General features: G+C 39.3%; 1 long non-coding RNA gene across 1 annotated transcript in view; it reads right to left on the reverse strand.

Annotated features, from left to right (window-relative positions):
• Positions 1-1,839: 1,839 nt before the first annotated feature.
• LOC116659001 overlaps positions 1,840-19,232 on the reverse strand; it is a 1,275,737-nt gene continuing 1,258,344 nt past the window's right edge. Inside the window, exon 9 of the long non-coding RNA XR_004314259.1 lies at positions 1,840-1,977. This is a non-coding gene — a long non-coding RNA (uncharacterized LOC116659001). The remainder of the gene's footprint in view (positions 1,978-19,232) is intronic.

Here is a 19,232-nt window from a genome sequence, read left to right on the forward strand (position 1 = left end):
AGTAATTGGATAGGATGCTCTCTTCAGATTTCTCTTACAAATACACCAAGTGCCTGTAAGTAAGCCAAGTCAGCCAAGTTCTGAATCTAAATACTCTGCCAAAGCTAGGAACTCATTTCCATTTGGGTTAACCACGAGGTCAGGCCAAAGTCTTCAAAACATCCTTACTCGTTCTGTTTACTAACAAAGAAAAGGAAACCTAGTCTTCAGGGTAAGTATTAAGAGTTCCAAAAGTTTATCTTGAAGAAAGTGGTTCATTTTTAAATAATGAACTCTATCTTCCTATTACAAACAAATAATTATTTTCTACAGAGGCAATGCTCAGCAAAAAAAGTCTCAGTTTGAGTCCATCACTGAAGCAGAAATTTAGGGGTAGGAGATGTTCATGCAGCTGGCTTTTCTCTAGGACTCTGTGTTCTGTGTAACTACCATTTGTCCAATAAATACAAGTCTCTGACAGTTTTGTGGTGAACTCAGCAGGGTCCAGGCTATTATTTCAGGCTTTTTTAAGAATAAATATCAAATAATCTGAAAAGGCATCTCAAAGGGTAAAAGTGCAACCATTTCTTTTTTTTTTTTTTAACGGCTGCTAGTGGCAGGGAATCAAAGGAGAATTTTCCTCCTCTTGGAAAGCAGACTTTCACTATGGCTAACGGAGAATATACATTAACAACGTCGCAGGTGGCACAGAGTTTCAACATGCCTGTTCAACACCTATAATCATCCTGAAGCAGGCAGGGTGTACTGGTGCTGGAATATTGGAAGAAAATTCAGTAATTACAACTTTGTACCAATGTATGTCTACATATGCATGTATAGGTTGTATGTTATGTGCACGTATGTTTACACACATACATGGTTTTAGAGTAGGTCGGAAGTTGTACCAGCGTCTAGAATTTTGCACCTGATGAACAGTTGGTCCCTCACCAGAGATGATGCTGGTTAGAACTGAAGTATCTCATCTCCCCTGTCAATAGGTGGGCATATGAATCCAGCTTCACCAATCAGATCCTGGTTCCCAAGTCTCTCTTATGGCAGAGCCTTGAAGAGACACCCCCCCCCCCACTAGCTTCTTACCTAGATTTCAGAGCTTCTCCAGTTTCCAGCCTTTTGTGAGGCTTGACTGTTCAGCCATTCATTTGATTCTGTGATTCAGCCAATAGGCTTTCAACTTATTCGTTTTTCTACTTTCGTTCGTCAGCATTTGTGTCTGTTGCATGCAACCAATGGTTTCTGATTCGTGATGTATTTATCTCCCCAGGCTTACTGCAACCTCCCACTTTGCAAAAGTGGACACAGGATACGTGTCCTCTCCTGTCCTCATAAAAAGCAAGGCTACCCTGGATTTAACTTTTAAAACATTCTCACATTCACTTACATTAATAAAGTACTCTTTTAAGGCCAATGCAGATGATTTAAATATGTGTTTTGTTTTATTTTTCACTTTCCTACAAACTAAAAACTTTAAAAAAATTAACTTCATTGGTTTTGACACATTAATCTTTTCTCAGTACTTGGACAGAAGCTGACTGTATGCAAATAGGTTAGTTTCTGTATTTGGACATCAGTAGCAATATTTCTCCAAGTTTTAAATCATCTACATAGCATGTTAAATTATAGTGCCTCTCTTTCTTCTCTGACAGATTCCAACCTTTTGAGGCTCTGCCTTCTTTCTTTGCTACAGTAAATTGATCCTTTAAAACATCCAGGTGCAAATGAATTAATGGTCTTCTATTGTGAGTGAGAGTGATGGAGGCCCTCCCCCCTCCTCCTCCACATTGAGGTCCCTTCCCCTTCTGAGAAACCCACGTATCAATTAAACTCACCTGCTAATTAAAAGCTTGTTTGGAAAAATCCTTGCTAGTTAGAAGCAAAAGAAAAGTGTAAAGGTGTCTAAAAATAGAGGCTTTGCATGTCAATTATTTCCTTCCTCCTCGGTTCCTGGTTCTTTGGGTTGAATTGAACACTGGTGAAGAGCTAGGAGAAGCAAAAAGAAGAAAGAAAAAAGAGTGAGTATCCTTTTCACCTGCTCTTCTCTGGGAAGCCTATCATTGGCTTGGCAGCCTCAGCTCTTTGTCAGCAACATCAAGATACAGTTTTTATTCATGAGATGAAAACACCATCTCGCACTCCTCATGCAGCCACACTGCTTTCCTGTACAAAGGCAGGAGAAACCAGAGTTCTTACATGTTGACTGTCAACTATGAAGCCAGAGCTTTTGCAGTCTGGAATATCAGAGGAATGAAACTGAGTGTGGAAACGATGCTCAGTTCTCTCCTTAATGACATGTGCTCTTAGATCTTCAACCACAGCCCCTTCCTGTCTGCTTTTTCCTGAGAAATGGGTCCTAAGGGCGGATATATACCAACACTAGGTTGTCCTCTTTCTTTTCTCCCTCAGACTTAAAAGCTATATTGCTCTGAAGTAACATGCTAAGTATCAAACTATACAAAATAAAACTGTAAATATAGAACCCGGGGGACTGGGAAAGTTACAGGTATGAACAAAGCCCCCCCCCCCCCTTTTTTCATGTACCAGACAATGAGAACAAATTAAATTATGATCTGCCTTAGAAAATGATGGCCAATGTATCCATTTATTCATTCACTCGGTAGATTTTGGGGACAGGTCCACTATTCGGAAGTCACTGAGTTGGGAGGTGGTGTTTGAATTGTAATTATGATCCAGTCCCAACCCTGGAGGAGTGTATAGTCCAGGAAAGAAACTAAGAGTAACAGATATTCCAAGAGCTTGCGACAAAGCTGGTCACAGAAGAAACACAGGCAGCTAACTCAGATGTGGAGGGTGAAACTAAGGCTTTTAGAAATGGTTAACGTTAAACTAAGGCCAAAAGGTTGGAGATAAGTAAACAGGAAGGAGAGTAAGAAGAGAGGGCGCTGAATGGGCGCCATGAAAGCAGCCATGACACTCTGAGGGAACTGTCCATAGATATTTGGACCTGGAGCCAGAGATTGAAGAAAAATCCCAGAGAAAGAACAAAGTAGGACGACATTTCAATCTGCCTTTTGTAATAATCATAAATTAGTGATTTTTTTTTCCTAATAGGATGTACAGATAGAAATAGGAAAGGACAAACGTTCTTCATTCCATGACTTTGTTTCTGATGTGCAAAACAAAATAGGGCATGTTCAGGGGGCTATGAAAAATATGGTTTACAAACTACTTGAGAGTTTAACAGATTTCACATTTTTTAAGTCCAAAACAGACATATGCCATAGAGATTTAAATTCATAGGATTAAGGTGGACTGTATGTCACAGAATGAGGATAATACAGTGAGTAATATAGTAAAACCTTGTGAAAACATAAACCCTTCTTGGGAAAAAAAAATGATTTTCCAGTATATTTATGTTCTAAACTAGAACATGCTTTGGAAACAAAAGAGAAGATGACTTCGCACAGTGGAATACTGTGTATCAATGAAATGAACACCAACATGATAATCTTCAATTCTGTTCAATTCAGTTCGGTTAAGAATTACTGAGTACCTACTATGTGTCGACCATTTTAGTAAGCTCTAGGGCAATCTCAGTTGATGAATAATGCAGGCAAGTCCTGAAGCTGAGGGACTTGCAGGGATGACAGACTATTAACAAGAACCCTCAGGAAGTGCTCAGTGTTATAATATGTTCCTTCTGTTCTATTACCTAGAATGTAAGGCAAGAAACTTTCTTACTTACAGCTGTATCCCTGTTGCCTAAAACAGTGCCTGGCTCAGTGACTATGTTAAATGTGTAAAGTCTACCTTAATGAGTGGTCTCTGGATATGAGCGCTTAAGCTCCAGTTTCAAAGTAGCACTAAGACAAGGCCCTCAATCTTTTTCTACATCTTGTTTTTGTCTGAGGCCCAAAGAAACTGCACTCCTCGCTGTGAAATACAAAATTCTTAGCTTACATCCTATAGCCCCAAATTAATCCTCCAAGTTGCAAATCACCCTCCAATGGTTTCTCGTGACAATTAAAATAAAATTGCAACTTTTGATTAAGACCTCTTATTCCCCCAACGATATCTCCTACTTGGTCTCAACATTCATCTGACATTTTCCACACTCTAAGCACCCTGACTTTCTTTCTGTCCCTTCAGCACATCACACGTTTCCATCTTATGGTCTTCGCCTTTTTCTCTCTGCCTGCAATGCTCTTCCTCAAGAATTTTGCCTGGTTCACTCTCATCATAAAGGCCTCAGGCTGAATGTCGTATCTTCAGTGGGCCCTTCTCTGACCATCCTTCTAAAATGGCCAAGTTCACCCATCAGTATTATCTCCTCATGTCAGCCTGCTCCATATTCTTCATAGCAATTCTTAGTGTTTTGACATTTTCCTCTTGTTTGTGTCTTTTCCCAGCCTCTACAACTAGCCTGTTAGCGCCACAAAGGAAACCATATTGTTTATCACTAAAGGAGTACCTTGTACAAAGCAAGTACTTAATGTTTGTTCACTGCATAAATGAACAAATTAGCCAATGATGCACAGTCCTTCATTTACATTGCGAGGAACTCTGCGCATTGCTAAATGTAATGTAAAATCCAGGCAGTAGCCATAATATGACAACAAACCCAGTTTTCAGTGGTGTGGAACTAAATGATAAGCCTGAAGTTGACATCCCTTCTTTAAAGGTACTTTTTTTTTAAAATGCATAAAGGACTTTGAGGGCATTATACTAAGGGAAGTAAGTCAGACAAAGACGCATTTCTGTATGATATCGCATCTGTGGAATCTACAAAATACAACAAACTAGTGAATAAAACAAAAAAGAAGCAGACTCACAGATACAGAGAACAAACCAGTGGTTATCAGTGGGGAGAGGAGAGGGGAGAAGGGGCAGCATTGGGATAGGGAAAGAACAAAAAAGGTTAATACAGGATTATTTGAAATCACGTGTATGAAACTTCTGAAAATTGTCAAACTCTGCAAAATAGAAAAAAAATCTCTCATTTAATTAAAAATTTTTAAAAATATAAGAAAAGTCAAAAGCAAATCAATAGACTGTGATTCTCCGTATCCCCTCCACCCCTCAAAAAAGTGCTTACTTTTTTTCTTTAATTGAAGTATAGTCAGTTATAATGTGTCAATTTCTGGTGTACAGCGTAATATTAAAGATGAATTTATTCCGAAAAAAAGTTTTAATCTGACAAATGACCCAATGGGCAAGAGTATGGAGGGTTAAAACCTCCACTGTAATTTTCCTTAATATTTTAAACTTCAAATAGCTTTTCTAAATTGAGCATAAAATATCTTCACTCATCCTGACTATAAAGAAAAATACAGCATGAAGAATGTCATTCTGCAAGACCCATGAATTACTCCTTTTTTTTTTTTTACTAAGGTCTAAAGTCTAGATTGCACCAGTGACTAGATCACTGCAGGGCAAAATTTGCACAAAAGAGAACAAAATATAGAATTGATTTTCTATGCTAGCATCATGACAGATCGTATTCTGAAATGCACAGAAAGAAAGACACCGAAGCCACTTCTCCAGAGTTTAATGTCATATAAAATTACGAGCAAACATTACATTGTGAGTGACCACAGTCCTTTAAAAGAGTGATTCATATGGTCAAATTTTACTTAAAACAGCTGCTCATTTCACTGCTATGGAGAAGGTACAATTTAACTTAGGGAGGTAACATAGGGGAGTGGTTAAAAACATAGGTGTTGGAACCAGTAAACCCTAGATTCATAACTCATCCTTTTACTATCTATGAGTTCTTGGGCGAATTGACTGTCAGTTTGTGAATCACAGTTTCCTCCTCTGTAAAATACAGAGAGTAATTCTCACTGCCGTGGAGCTGTGAGCCAAAATAGGATAATGAATGTGTTAAGCATAGTACCTGACACATACTGAATGCTCAATACACATTACCAATTATTATTAGCCTCATTATTTTTAGAAGAAAATTAAAAAAGTGAAGTGACATTCTAAAAAGTGTAAAATTAACCCTTAAATTCAACTATTTTAAAAGACTTTTGAAATTTAGGTACCTGAAAACACAGGCTTTAAAAAAATATTTTCCTTTGGTTGACAGTTTCTTTAATTTCTAAATGAACCACATTGTCTGCTCCGCATCTCGGCTTTTATGTTTGCCCACATTTCATCGTGATTTCCCAATGCTTCTTTTGGGTAATGTAAAATCAGACTTCATTTTACTTTCTGTTTCATGTGCAGAGGCTATCATCCCAAAATGTCTGTGGTGTGTGCACAGTGCCCTCTCAGATCTCAGGTTTCTCTTAGGAGCTTCCTAACATGCTCTGCGTCTACTTATCAGGAATTCGGGTAATTCTTGCTCATGTCACCGTTCTCTTCACGGAGCTGGTTCACCTCGCTTGCATTCCACCGTGTCCTCCTACCCTGGACAGAGAATGCCTACTCTACACCTTCAGAAAGCAACCAGTGAGCCAGATTTCAATATAAAGCTTGCATACGATTTTGTTTTCATCTTGTCTCCTATCCTTTTCATTCATCTGGTGTCGTCCTAAAATGCCCCAAATCAGGATACATGCCACAGTTAACAACAGCATGCAAAACTTCTTTCATCCTTCACAAGGTTAATCCTTTATTCTCTTTGAAAAACAGAATTCACCTTTTTTTCCTCCTAGAGAGTAAGAATAATTCTGTTTTTGCAGAAATCTGTAATGTTTGCTTACCCTTGAAGCCCGTATATGGAAAACCAACTAGAGCAGGATTTTTTTTTTGGGTTATTTGTACATCATACAATTTTTTAAAAGTCTATAATCAGCTAGAGTTCCAGAGATGTGAATTATGTGCCTAACGACTCTGATTAATTAGACTGCTATTTAATTTTTGTAATTCAGCCTGCGTCTGAATAGTGCAAAATCCATTTGACCTGTATCTTACAGTCATCCCTTTGCCACAAGTCTCAGACCTTTATAATGATGAACTGCTATGACTGGTAATCACCTTTGGACCTCCTGTTCCTTCTCTTTACAAATTAAAAAGGAGCCTGCAAAAACATCCTGGTGCAGGGTGCACAGGTAATGCGGTAAGGTTGCCAGAGTAGGATTCTATGAGCATTCCTGAATACTGATGACTGAAAGAGGTAGTGAAGCCATCTCCGACATCCTCCACTATTTGTGCATTTAGGGGAGAAAAGAAAAATGAAGAGGCATGTTGAGCTTGAACGAAGAGCAGCAGAGGATGAGCTGGAGATGCAGATGTGGATCACATGCTGTATGAGGAAGAGGAGGCGGTCAGCATTAGATTGCAATTTTAAGAGATCCTACATAGAGTGTGAGTTAGGGGGATAAATATTACAGTGATACAGATGAAAAGACAATGTGATGCAAATGGTGAGCTGGCTTGTAATCCAAGCAAGAAAGAATAGTGGTTGGATATACAGGAGAGTGGTATTAAAAAAAAAATCACTCATTTAAATATTCTTTATTAAACAGCTATCATGCTAGGCCCTATTTTAGATGTTGGGAAAGAGTTTTGAATCCAGTGACAAGCTTCCTTCTCTAATAAAACGTACTCTCAAATTGGAGAAAGCCGAGAGGAAGAATGAATCAATAGACAACAGGCAAAAGTATCTGGTTACTACTGTAGGGCGATTAATTCAGGGAGAGTTGAGAGGGACTTCAGATTGGGAGATCAGGAGAAAAGGGTTCTCTGAACAGAGGACACCAAAATGAAGCACTGACCAATGAGAAAAGTAGTTCCCAAGTATACGAAGCAGGAACAAGGTTGATGTATTCGAGGCAAAGAAGGAAAAGCTGGTGTGACTGGAGCAGAGTGGGAGATGAGAGAATAAAAGTTGATGAAGTCAGAGAAATCAGACTTTTTAAACTGGGTAAGAGTTTGGATGTTCAGTGAAGACGTTTATGAAAGGAAATAACATGACCGAAAATAGGTTTTTAAGAAACGACTCCAGCTCCTGAGTAGTTCACGGATTAGAGAGGTCAAGAAGAGGCCGAGCTAGACCAGATCATAACTTTTTACTCCAGAGCACACGTTACAAGGATGAGAGCAGCAGAGATGGGGAACAGGGACAGGGTTTGGGGGAGATCTGGGAGGTTACACTCACAGCCCTTCCCGATGAGCTGCACATGGAGGTGGGAAGAAAGAAACAAACCAACGAAAAACTCCAGCTCTTGAGCTTCAGCAATTAGGTGGATGTAGCACCATTTGTGAGATGGGGCAACTCAGAGAAGAGCAAGACTGGAGACGGAACTATGGCTGTGATGTGACCAAAGGCATGCCTACCACAATGTCCACGCAGATATGCCAGATCGGAAGTCAGGGCCATGAGTCTGGTGTGGGGGATAAGTTCACAAAGGAGTGATAAAGCCAGCCCCTATTAGGAAATAGGAAATAGGAAATAGGAAACATCCCCGTTTTACAGCATAAAATTAGATGAGTGTGTAAACACACAAAAAAAAACCAAGACTGGGGCCTTCTAGGGGCAAGCAGAGCAGTAGACATCTGCAAGTGTGAGAAGGGGAAGTCAAGGGGTTGGAGGAAACCCAGAGTGTGTCATGACAGTCAAGAGCACAAAGAAGTTCAAGAAGCAGAAACGGGTCCTGCGGGAAATGCTGCTCAGAGTTCAAGTCACAAAAGAGGGAGAAAGTGGATGAGTTCCACAATTTATGTGGGAGGAGTCTTCCATCAAGATCGTGCTGCTGGATTGGATGCCCTTAGCCATGTCACTCCAGCCTCCTCCTCTTTCTCTGCCTCCCGCATACTCTTGGGCCATCATCTCACAAAAAACAATCAAGGAAAAGCAAGCATTTCTAGTTTGCGATCCTTTCTCTGCCTTTAATTTTTCTCTTCTACTGCCTCTTTTTTCACAAAGTTGCCAATAAAATTCAGCTTAGATTCTTCCTTCAAAAATCTCCAGCAGCCTTCCTTTGTCTGGGATTAAATTAAAAATTCCACCTTCAAAGCTCAGCTTTAATGCATCTGACCCATCAAATGGTCTCTGATTGCCCCTGCAGAATTATTCATTCTTCTGCTGTCTCTGTAGTACATTGCTTGTACCTGCAGATAGAACTCTTAAAATTCTGCCATGGGGTGTTTATATTTCACTTCCCTCCCTTACACTGAAAACGTCTAGAGAAGAATTACTAAAACCTGGGCTGAAGCAACAGCAAAACAACACAAAACAAAAAAACAGTAGCAAGAGCACCAGGTCAAAAACCATGCCTGATATTTAAGTGCTGAGAATTTTCCAGGAAGAATATGTAGCCCTTTAAATAGATCACTTTATTTAATATTTCTTGACTTTGGAGGGCAAGTGCCAGGATTATTCCAACTTTACAGATGAAGGGGCTGAGGCAGAGAAAGGTAAGTCGTGTGTCTGAGATCAAATGGCGACTGCGTATAGAGCACAGGTACACAGGACAGGATGTGAAGTTAATCTTTTCCCCCAAGTTGATGGGGGTCTTCCCTGTGGCAACGCATAGGAACAATCACTGGACTTATTTTCAGAAAGACCAGAGTCGCTTAACTTCATTATTAAGAATTTCTGCTGAAGAGCTTCTGTGGCTTCCAAATCAAACCAAAGTTACTGCTCTAGTCTGTTTTCTAGAGAGTGTATACATTGTGGGTGAGAGAGTTTTCAATCTGCCAGGGTCCACATGCACCTCTAACTGAGGTCTGCTAATGAGGACAATTAATTACCAAGATCCAACCTACGTGCGTGCCCGGGGCATGGTGAATGAGGCTGACGTGGGCAGCCTGAAAAGGGGGAAAAAAAAATCAAAGCACCCACGAGATCACGGGGCAAGAGGAGAGAGAACTTTGGGAGCACTTGCCTTAAGGACCCCTTGACACAGCACAGTAGGAAAAGCAGGTGGACCTGGCCAATTTCCTATTGCCCAATGAAAGGAGATTTCATTCCTAATTATGGGTGAGCTATTTTTGTCATATTCCCCTACAGGGTCACTGCCTCTAATCCTGCACTTATTAATTTGGGAAGCATTTTGGAAAATACTTGAGATTAAGACTGATGGGTGCTATTTTAAACTCTACTCCAAAGAGAGAGGCTGAAATAAGCAAGTCAGTGCATCCTTTGGTAAGTTGACAGGCGGTGAATTGCAGCAAAAGAAATTAAGCTCCAGGCCAAAATTAAGTCCTTTAAAGCATAGCTTTATAATCATTTCTATGGCTGTGAAACCTGGTTGTGTTAGCACAAGGACATTTAGTTTCTAGAGAAATTTTATTCGAATGCCTCTGAATTAGGATACCATTCAGTGAAAAGCTGTAATGGTTTGTCTGTTTTTAGAAAAACATTCACACTTCCCTTTTCCTTTCCTCGGTCTGGGTCATCTTCACCTCATACCTAGGTTACGATAGTCTTTGAATGAACCTCTCTGATGGTCATTCCTAGATCTACCCTATTCCACAAGGTGTGACCAGTCAATCCTTTCTAAAACATCACGTGTACCATGTCACTCACTATCCCCTGCTGCAGAAGAATCCACGATGTCTCCCTGCCGTCCACTGAGCCAATTCTGTATCATTCAACTTGACATTCAACTGTCTGCACCCTTTGTGTTCAATCTGAAAGGAAACCCCCTCAGTCCTGCTGATTCCAAATTCCTCATCACGAGACATACATACTTGGCTTTTCTTCTTACCTATTCTTTCTCAATCCCTATTTTTTGTTTCTCAATGTCTAGCACAAAAATCACTTCCTTAATGAAACTCTCTCCCAAATAACTCCCTGCCCTTTTATTTAGCGACCTATTAATTCAACACCTGTTTCAACGCAGCACAGAATGCAAGTTTCTAACAACCTTAACTAATTGCCTTTACAAACACACTAGATTTCTTTCATGTGCATGTATTGTCTTCTCAATTTAATAAATTCCTCGAGGGAGCACATGGATTGTTGTTGTTGTTGTTGTAATGTGACTCCCTATCCTCGAATACAGTGTTAGGCAAGCAGAAGGAACTTAACAACTATGTGTAGAAGGAAGTAAAAAAAAAAAAAATTCTAGAGCACGCCAAAGAAGTTGTAAAGCAAGATCTGGTTTTGACCATAGCGCCTATCAATTGTGTGGTGTTGAGTAAATCACTTAACTCCTCTAAGACCCAGTTTACAAATTTAGAAGCTAAGAGTAATAACAGTACCTTCCACTCTTATTGCAAAAGCCCGATGTGAAGAAGGAAGGAAACGATGTATGTCAAAGTGTTTTCTTATCAAAAGAAGACATTTCTGTGTTTAATTATATTTCCACACGCAGTGTGGAAACCAACCTTCCTCCATCCTGGAGTTTTTTGGGTTTTTTTTTTGAGATTGATTTTTACTCGGTTGATACAGTGAACAAGGGCGAACAAATGACACAAAACAATATAAAAAATGATTTACAATTTGTCCAAACAAAAGACTTATACATGAGGGCCCAGAGTAGCTTTATTCATTATAACTCAAAATTGAAAATGAACTAAAACATCTATCAAAAGGTTAATAAATATGTAAACTGTGGCATATTCATCCAATGAAATAGTACTTGGGAATAAAAAATGAATGAGTTAAGAGGAATGGATCTCAAAAGGGTCACGCCAAGCAAAAGAAGCCAGACCCCAAAAAGTACATGATACATACTTCCATTTAGATGGAAGTCTAGAAAAGGCAAATCTGATCCTTATTATGAGACAAGTAGAATAGTGGTCACCTGGTGCCAAGGTGGGAGCAGAGATGGACTGGGATGGAGCACAAGGACCTCTCTGTAGCAAATGAAACATTTTGTCTTGATTGTCATGGTGATAACCTGGCTATATATGTATTTGTCAAAAGTTATCGATCTCTAGCTTAAATAGGTGCATTTATTGTATGTAAATTTTACCTTAATAACATTTTAAAAAATTGCATTTGAAATTGGTATGTGACTTCGCTGTAGTTCCTGCAGAGAAATAAAGATTGATGTGAGTACTACATATGGCCTTATTTTACAAATGGGAGAAAAAAATGAATTACTTCCTCTTTCAAGGAACACTGTGGATTTTAGCCAGTCGGTCGCTACTTTGGCAGAAAAGAAAGCAAAGTTAGATGGAATTTGTTCATCGGCCTTTGAGATCTAGTCCATCTGACAAAATTAGATGCATTACTTTCTTTTTATTGGTGAATTAAAACCTCTCTCTCTCTTTTTTTCTTCCAGGATTCAAAGGAGAACATTACCTCATTGAAAACAGGTCAGATTTCCACAGTCCACAAAGTGACCAACCCCCACACTGTAGAATTTGCATTTCCAGACTCTCAAAAAATCAGCAAAAGCTGACAACTGTACAGCTTCTGTACTCTCCAATTATCTCCTTTCAGAGCCAGAACACACAAACACTTTCTTGCATTTAATTAAGTATTGCAGTTCCAGATTATCTTTGATTAATGAAGAGCAATACAGCGTATAGCTAGAATTATGTGATTATTTCACAATTGATCTTTAATTATTCCATCTGATAATAATTTCACTAATTTTTCATAATGTTCTCATCTAGCTTCTTATAAATGAGCTATAACAATTAATAATTTTCATTAATTTTCCTTGAAAATGATGTGAAGTTTGAGATAGAACTCTTAACCTTCAAAAACTGTTTTTGAAAATTTAATTAAAGGATAAGCTGCACTATCATATGGAAAAACCGCATGATTTCTGCAGCTATAACAAGTCAAGTGAACACTCCAATGTTTCCCTCTCTTTTTTGTTGTTTGGAGGTTGGTACTTGGGTGATTGGTATTTTTTTTCTATCTCCCAACCTGCATTTTTAGTGGCTGGATTTCAGAGCCGGATGGATGTTGACTTTATGCCAATTTGACCCTTTCTATACGGTTTTGGTCAATTTACTTAACCTTCTAAACGACCGCAGGGTGTTAATAAGCTGGAAGTTAGAGCTTTCACTGAGAATTAGGTGGTGCGTTAAGACATGGGATTGGATGAGGAAGCCTAGGGCAAGTCTGGAGGTGGAAGAACCGAGGTCAGAGCCTTGAGGCTCTTCATTTCTAGTCAAGCAGGGCAGAGGGACTGGCAGGGAGACTGGGAAGGAGCCAGCTGTGAGGCTAGAGGAAGCCCAGAGGATACCATAAGAGGCAAAAGCAGGAGGAGTTTCAAGAAGAAGTTTACCGTGCACTAAATAAATTCTCTTAACATTCGGCATTCAATTTAACCCTTACAGCAGCCCTCTGAAGTGCATGTATTGTCATCCGTATTTTAAAAAAGTGGACAAGGAAGTAGACCAAGGCCATCCAGCTAATGAAAACAGTTAAGACTTCAACCTAAAATGTCCTGACTGAGAACCCATGCGTATGCATTTATTAAATGGAAACTTCCTCTTGCTTATTTACTGGTTATAAACACTTAGGTCCTTCCTGGCTGCCATCCGTCGCTATACAGATTGAGTTATGTGTGCACGGCCCTGACGCGGCCTAGGCAGGCAACAGCAAGGTGACCTGGACACTGTTTGACTACAGAACCTAATCTAGCAACTGGGTTTTGGGAGACTGGACTGCTGGAGATGATGAAGGGACATGGCAGGACTAATGACTACTGACGAACTTACACCTCTGTGCTGAGAATTTCATCCTAACTCCTTATATTTAGAAGGCATGACTTCAAAGTTGTTGGAAAATATATTGCCATTCATCACTGTTTAGAAACTCATGTATTGCTTCCAAATACATTTCAAGCAAAGACATCTGCCATTTAGTAAGGATGTATACACCAGACATTGTGCTAAATATTCAATACCCATTCAACACTGTGAGATAGGCATTTTTATTTATTCCCATTTTCTATGTGAAAAAAAAAAAACCAAACAAACCTGAGATTTAGAGAGTCAGAGTAACTTGCTGAAGGTCACAGGACTTGGAAATGCAAAACCAGGACTGCAACTCTGAAACTTATTCCAGATTTAGTTCTATAAAGGATGTTAGAATGGATTACTGACTTGAGGAGCCAGAGACTGGCTTACTGGGCAACACAGGTTGTCAATAACTGAATGTTCCCAAAAAGTTAACACTTCAGGGAAACAAATTTTAAAACTGTTCATTGTTGAGGAGTAGAACTCTTCCTAAAATTGTTGCATGCCCTCCTGCCTTCTTTGGTACTGAACACTGGATAAGGGTTTACATTTTCTTGACAGCGTAAGGCGTTCATTACAATTATCATTCATGGTCCTGTTTCACATGTTTTAAGACCTAGTGGGTTTCAGAGTTAAATGAAGAAAAACTCTATACTAAGAGTTTCATTTCTTGAAAAGATCCTTTTAGTATATCGGCTCACCTTATTTTGGATGTTTCCATCTTTCTTAAAAAGACTGAGAAAACGGTATTCACATATCAGACTTCTGAAAAGACAATACAGACAACGTTGTACAAAACATATTAGGGAATGAATCTAAACTCAAAATACTGACTTCCCAGGGATTTTTTTCTTCTTCTTCTTCTCTAGAAAATGAGCTTGTTCCATGGTGCCCTCCTTTTTCTTTGTCTTATCAACCAGAGTCAGGGCACAGTGTAGGATTCCTGCATTAGTAACACGAGGGGTAAAATGCCTCTCCTTGTAAGTCTACACCTGTATGTCTTTCAGACTCACTCAGTGAATCCATCGGTGTAGATGGAGTATCGAAAATCCAGCACCACCAGGAGAATTTTAAAGAAGGAATAATTCAGAACCTGCATATTGTTTATAACTAGAAGTTGGTAACATAGAACAAGAATGTACATTAACAATTTTTAAAAAAGGACTCTTGGATATTCAAGGAGATCAGAGTATAAGAAACACAGTTATCTAACCTTTAAGTCACAAAGGGCTTCAACATTCACACACTATGGTACCTGAAAGTTTTGATTAAGGTGCTGGTGCTATGGGTAGATTGAATGTAAACCAAAAATTAATACCTATAAAGAAGGATTAAAGAAAAGAAGTGCAGGACACCATCTCTGCTCCCTCATAGTAAACTTTTCCTTTGTGTGACAGATCAGCTTACTCTCTTCAGGTCAGTCTGCCCTTATGAAAGGATCACTTCTTGAATGCACTGAAAGATCAATGAATTGGCCAGGAAAGTATATTCTAACTCATTCTGTTAAATATTTGGCATATTAGAAAGCTCAGGGATAATGATAACTCCCAATTACTTATCATTTTATGGAAGTCTAAGGTTTATGAAAGATTAAGTGAGGTTCAGTGTTCCATGGTGCCCCTTTTCTTTGTCTTATTAGCATCCTTCTCTACTCTTCAGACTGGCAAGCTCCTTTCCCTTTCCAGGGCGACTTCTGTTACCTGTCGCCTCTCTTTTCTGTCCCTTCTTTAGCCATCTCCACTTCTGTAGTTTTCCCTTGATTCTCCCATGACTCTCAACTTTCTGGCTGAGCAACTTGATTTTCATAGCAGCTAGGGCATGCTCCCACGCTCTCCCTTTCATCTAAACAACAGCATTTTACTTCTAACAGTTGGATATTTGGACCTCTGACCTATTGGATCACCCAACTGGAAAGCCATGCCACACACTGACAGAGAGCTCAAGCCATGGAATCAGATTAAATCTTGCCTCCACCATTTCTAGCTGGATGACCTAAGTTGAGTTCCTTAAGGTCTCTGAGACTCAGTTTCCTCATCTGGAAAGTGGAAAGAACAATTATACCCAACATCCCATAGGGTTGCTGTGATAGTTAAATAAAATGATACAGACCAAAGCACTGAGAACAGTGGCATGGTAAGCACTCAGTCAACCATAACTATTTAAAAAAAATTACTGTATTCTGCTCAAGACTTGCTTTCTTTTTTTTTTTTTTTCTTGTGTAAGGGGTAATTTTTAAAAGACAACCATTTGTAGATTTTTCTTTTCTAATGATGCCTGATACCAAATCTTATACATACTCAGAGTGTATAAGTTTCACAATGATTTTTACCAATATGTCTTAATTTTAACCTATAGATGTCTTCAAAGAACAATGAATGTGCACACGTGCACACACACACTCATTGCCTATTGGCTGTTCTAGGTCAGCAGATGGCCCTGTTATTTTAAGTTAGACAGGGCACATTCATCTGTAAAGATGGTAAGCTTGATATAATAAGAAAGAGATCCATTTAGAGTAATATTTAGAGCACAGTGAACTTAAATTCATTTTTGTTCCCATGCCATAAAAAATTCCATCTGCCATTTATTAATATTGAGGAATTTGATTACAACTTACACTTTGTGCAAATGAATGGTATTAAAAAAAAATGCAATCCTTCGTAAGTGCTAAAAATGAACTAGGGGCCAAGACATATCAGGAAAAGAAAGCAGCATGGGGTAATTCCACTGAGTGGCTTAAAAGCTCGTATTGTACTACTTGCCATGTAAGGAAGGGGAAGGCTCCTGCCAAACACATCACTGAAATAAGAATTGTTTAAACTACAAAAAGCATGACAGCTCTATGCAAGTATCTTAAAGGCTCAAGGTCACTTACAAAGGAGAACCAGGTGGTGAAACCTTGGAGTGGTAAAATCATAGCCCTATCTTGACTCTAGCTACCCTCGGAGGAGAAACATTTTACCATTTTCAAAAACAGAGATTTTCTTCGGCATGTGAATTAGCGCAAAATTTCAGAAAACAGAAGCTTAAGAATTTTCTCCTGGTTAGTCTGGCTCTTTCTACTCTGATTATCTTTCTGGTGCTTTCCATCAGAACCACCTTTGCATCAGAATAATTCATAGTCCAAGACCCAAAATAAATAAATACCACAAAATCAGAATCTTCATAGGACTGGGTCCAGCTGTGTCCAGTTTCAAGACATTCCCCAGGTGTTTCTACCTCTTTTAAAGGTCACTGTTCTAATCAGATCAATTCTACACACAAGGGAAATAAGGTTCAGAAAGCTGATGGCAAGGAGAATTAAAATTCTTTGGTCACCTACATACTACACGGAGAGTCAAAAATGGAACAGTGACTAGGAGCACAGGAGCAAATTCCACTGCCAATAATTACAGCCTCTGTTTCCCTAGGAAAGTTAGTCTTTTTCTGCCTTAGTTTCCCCCATCTGAGCAGGGGGTTATAATATTACTCAGCATGTAAAATTGTTAGCTGAGTTAAAACTTACACAGTGTAAAAAGCAGAGCCCAGCAAAGAGAGAGCACTCAATAAAACAAGAGCTGAATTTACTACGTGACAACGCTTTACCAAGATTTTGCGTGTTATATTATTTAATTCTCCATCAATCCTGAGTAAGGCCATGTTATCCCACTTTACAGACAGAAAAACAGATTCAGAAATAAGTAGCCTACCAGAGTCCACCCACCAGTGAACAACTGTGTACCCCTTCTACATTCCTGTATGACTCTAACAAGCCAATTCCATGATGTAGCAGTCAGTTATCTCCTTGACCCTGTGAAAAGCACGATGGGTTTAAACTTTTTTTTTTTTTTTTTTTTGGCATTTGAAGAAATGAAAACGAACCAAAGTCTTTTAAAAACTACAGTGCAACTTTCTTCCTCTGCAAACTAGAATGATGCATTTTATACTTTTTGCATTTGATTTTTAAAGTGATAACACTGAAATAAATGTATCTGAAAGGACCATGCTCTCCTGGGAACATATAAATGTCCCTGGCATGAATTGCATGTGTAACTGGGATTATTTTGGAGAAGAGGAGGAGAAGGAAAAAAAAAAAAAAAACCCAAACCCACATGTGTAATAAATGTATTGCTAACTGTGTCTAGGTGAAATTCTGTACGATTTTTTTGAGCTTCCACTGGATGCTAGTTCCTGTACATACTAAGAAAACTGCCAGACCACATGTCACCCATCCAACCTAAAACGGACCACGATGGTGGATGAAGCTTCAGAGATTGTTCCTTTGCATCAGTGCTCCCTGACTTGCCTTCTACCATGTTACTTCCTTCTTACCTATTAAAAAACCCCAAAGACAGTGGGTCTACAGGTGAAACCATGTAAGAATTGTATCAAAAGAAAGTCAAGACTAGCAGTGCATGAAATTCTTAAATCCAAACTGGAGTCTAAAGGGCGATCTCATCCAGCAGAAGCAAGCCACCCATGCAAACCATCTGTAGAATAACCACACGGCAGACCCAGTGGTGGCTTCACAGTTGCCAACAGAACAAGCTTAGAAGACTCCCAAGGAGACAAATGCTTCTGAAAAATATCTTCCACTGCTTAGCATACGGGTCTGTGACTGCTGCCCAAACAAAAGGATAAAGCAAGGACAGAGCTACAGCTGAAAAAATGGTTTTTTTCTTTTTTCTTCTTCCTTCTATTATAATAAAGAGATGCTTTCCTTTTCATTTCTTTTTCTTTTTTCAGAACCCCCAGAAAGGTGCTCAGTCTTCCTGACCAATGTTAAGGTTTAACAGCATTTTCTCCAGCGCTCAGGGAAACTGGATTTATTCAAGAAGATGCGGGGATTTGCTTGTTTTAAATTTCAGCAGCATGATATCTTCCCCTGCTGAAGGAGATAGTGAAGGCCAAAAGATAAACTGGCAAATCATTTTTTCATTTAAGTCTCTTTGCATTCTCTCTACTCTACAACTTGATACCAAGGCAGCTTTCCCTCTCCTCTTTGCGTGGGGCTGTGGAATAGTGAAACCAGAAGGTCTAGTCTGCAGGGCAGAGCAGCATCCCACGTCACCCTGCCGTGCTCCCTGTGGCTGACGGGGTAGAGGAAATCACAAGCTTGGAAGGGCATTTGAATGGAACCTCCTGGCCAGAGGCACTGAGAAGACGGGAAGCTACACTGGCAGAAAGGAACAATGTTAACACTTATTTATTTACGCTTCTCCCAGGTCACACCCTTTTTCTTTTTCCTCTCCCTCTGAATTAAAAAAATTATCACATACGCATACACTATTTAGACAAAAAAGGCAAGAGAGGAAAAGAAAATCTACTACTCCCTAATCTCCAATGCAACAAAAGACAATGTGTCCAGAAGTGCAAAATCTCTATTTTAATGACCTCACCTCATCTTGCCAAATGATACTCAATGAATCACAATTAACTGGGCTCCTAATAAACTCCAGTGGGAAAAAAATCAGGCATCACGTGGAGAATCATTCAGAATCTACATGAAACAAGCAAAAGGGAGCCCAAAGACTCAACATTTTAAAATGGGTACATTGTACATGGTGTAACGTTATTGCTTAAACATTGCAACAAAATAGACTGATTTTAAAAGTGAAATGTATCTCTCCCACCAGAAGCAACAGGAACAGCAGAGTTCAAGCAGTAACGTGACAGATAAGGAAGCAACATGAAAA

This window comes from Camelus ferus, chromosome 22 (genome assembly GCF_009834535.1).
Source record: "Camelus ferus isolate YT-003-E chromosome 22, BCGSAC_Cfer_1.0, whole genome shotgun sequence".
Taxonomy (NCBI): domain Eukaryota; kingdom Metazoa; phylum Chordata; class Mammalia; order Artiodactyla; family Camelidae; genus Camelus; species Camelus ferus.